Source organism: Triticum aestivum, chromosome 5A, assembly GCF_018294505.1.
Source record: "Triticum aestivum cultivar Chinese Spring chromosome 5A, IWGSC CS RefSeq v2.1, whole genome shotgun sequence".
Classification (NCBI taxonomy): domain Eukaryota; kingdom Viridiplantae; phylum Streptophyta; class Magnoliopsida; order Poales; family Poaceae; genus Triticum; species Triticum aestivum.
This window is the reverse complement of record NC_057806.1, coordinates 526,316,262-526,319,531: the sequence shown is the minus strand read 5'-3', so window position 1 is coordinate 526,319,531 and position 3,270 is coordinate 526,316,262.

Here is a 3,270-nt window from a genome sequence, read left to right as displayed (position 1 = left end):
TGTATTTTTGTATGTTTATTTAGTTTAGATGTTTTAGATTATTATTTTTTTCATTAGTATATATGTATGAATGCATGTTATATGGATATAATTAGTGTTTAATTAGTATGGATTTTTTGTATATACTGTTGTTTTTTATTTTTTAATGGATGTATAGAAGTTGCTTTTTCTATTTTTACTGTTAGTTGCATAGGAAAAATTAGTGTTTCTGTTGCATATCCTAGTATAGAAAAATTTGCATATAAAAAGCTGCATAGGAAAAAGTTGACCATATATATATATATTTGTTAGACGACCCTGAGCTCCTTTGGTGGCGTTCGCGTGCGCCACGCTCGGTGCAGAGGGAGCCGGCCCCGCCGGAGGTGGCGTGTCGCTGTGTCAGGGAGGAGGACAAGCACGTCCGTCGCTACATGGCTGCTATGGACGTCAGGTTCTCCAATACCTGGCAGGTTCTTTGGTGAGATGACCGGAGCTATGATCCTGTGATGGTTCCTTCTCTTTGGGTATCCACCGCCCGCGCCTCAAGAACCGCGAGTGGCCTAGATTCTTCTATAGTATTCGATCTTTATTAGCTAGCTAGCTAGTGATGTATTCGATATATAATATACGAGACGACGTATTCGAGATTATATATATTATTCGAGACAATGTATTCGAGATTATGTACTATGATTCAATTTTTACTTATTGATTGCATGCATGCATTGTAATTTGAATACTAAATTGTTTTATATTTCTTCTGGATTAGTTAAATAAAAGCTATGGCAGACAATACCAGCAGAGAGGGAGAAAAGGTCTTGTTCAAGATCATACGCTCCCCTTGCAGGCCAAATGATCAGAATGAAGATGATGACGGCTCCCAATATCTGAACAATACCGGGGAAGGTGATGATATGATATTCGATCACGACGACCGAATTGATGAAGTCATGAACTATGATGATGATGACGCCGAAAATGATTATGATGACACCAAAAATGATGATCTTGAAATAACAGAGACCGGTGAGGTATATTTATATAAGCAGGCATCTGGTGATCATCACATGTTTTTAATGATTTGAAGATATATTAACGAATCGATCTTTATTATTTCAGCCCTCCGGATCGAGCAAATCTTCTACAGGCAGCAGGACAGTGCGAGGCCCGGGCAAAAAGTTGAAGCAGGGCGTAAAGTACAACATTGATTCCATCAAAGCTAATGGCGAACCTATCACGCCTAAGAACATTGCGAACAAGTTCATTCATCAGTGTGGAGTTCTTGTGTGGGACCAACTCCCGATCTCCATTCAAGACTGGAAAGAGCCAACAAAGAAACATCCAGATCTTACTTGGGTCAACGACAGAGCAAAATCAACGCTTTGGGAAAAACTCATGGAACATTTCACCCTACCAGATCATTTCACTAATGCAGATGTGGAGAAAGTCATGGACGTTGCCCTTAGGAAGATGGCAATTGCATTCAACACCCATAAGAAAAAAATATGGATCAAGTACGTGGAAGAAGGAAAGAAGACTCCAGAATTCAAGGGAACACTAGAGAAGCAAAAAGAACACTGGCCCGATTTTGTGAAATTCAAGGAATCAGAATTATCTAAGGAACAATCGAGAAAAAATAAGGCCAATGCCGCAAAAAAGAAGCAGTTCCATAGGCTGGGGCCAGGTGGCTACGCGGTGGCAATGTCTAAGTGGGATAAGTCTGAGCAAAAGGTGCTGGATGCAGAGGTCACTCCAGTTACTGAGAGATGCCCCCCAGGTGTAGAACTTGGTTCTATGCGCATGGGGGGCGTTGGACCCGAAGACAGGCCAGGTTTCGAAGAAGGCAAGTCTTAAAGGAGCCGAAGATAAGTTACTTCAAGCAATAAAAGATGCTCGAAAGGGGGTGTTCACGCCCAACAGAGAGAACGACAAGCTTACATGCGCCCTGGGAAATCCTGAACAACCGGGAAGAACACGTGGCAAGGGCGTTGTTCCATGGTATGAGGGCTTTTCGGAATGGAACACTGACTACAAAACCCGTGCAAGAAGGAAGATGGAGAGGGAGAAGAAGAGGAAGCTGGAGGAGGAGGAGAGGAAGCAGGAAGTAGAATGCCTTCAAGGCCTAGAATCAGCGCACGTGGACTTGGCACTCAAATTCCAGTGGCAGCAGCAGCAGATCGACTCACTTAGCCAGGAAAGGGGGTCTCAGCAGCGGCAGCAGCTAGCGAATGATCCAGCATTGGATAGCACCGTCCCATCCATGCCGAGAAGCAGCATGGATTCCGCCCCGGGCGACGCACTGCTGGATAGATACCCTGTGGATGACATCATGGAGAACACTAACTGTGAGCTACACTTCAAAATGAAGAACATACCCATGAAGGTGGCGGACACCATCTTAGACAAATTCCCCCGAAGTAACCTTTCATTGCAACCCGATTCCAGTTGGCTATGCTCGTGTCCAGGTTGATGAAGTGGCGGACCAATATTCAGGGCTAGAGCTTGACATTCCTGGAGGTGACAAGGAGCACACACTGGGAGAGGCCAAACATCGTATCATCCTATGGAGAAAGGATTGCATCATCTTTCCAAGGCCATCGACACCGCGTCAGCCGACTCCTCCTCGAAGTCCGCCACCTCGTCAGCAGACTCCCGCTCCTCCAAGTCCACCAACACGTCAGGCCACTCCTCCTCCTCCAAGTCCATCACATCATTAGGCCACTCCTCCTGCTTCAATCCGGCACAGCGTCAGGGCACTCCTCCTACTTCAAGTCCGACACCGCGTTAGGCCACTCCTCCTGCTTCAAGTCCGGCACAGCGTCAGGGCACTCCTCCTGCTCCAACTCATCCACGTTAGCCATCTCCGCCGCCTCAGCAATCACGAAAGAGAGCCGCCACATCTATGGTGCGTAGCAGTACGAGTCGAGGTAGTACAGGAGGTATAGGCAGAGGCAAGCGATTTCAATATGGTCCAAGCCTCACTCCTCTTCCTCTAAGGCCTTACAACATGACCGAGGAGCAAACCGCAACCATAGTGAAGGCCCAAGTGGACGCCCATTTTGGACCGAAACCGACACCACCGCCAATGGAGAAAGTGCCTGAGAAAAAGATTGACCACTTTATTCGTATGGCTAGACCACCAGCTGCCAAGCCTGTTGACTCAGACTATGAGCGCCAAATCAGGAAAGCACATCGAGCACGACTACAAAAGGAGTCGAGCTCGAGATTGAGCCAAGCAGCTGGCAAAAAATGTGGGAGAACCGTTCCCCAGCTGGGAGAATAGGCAGCACA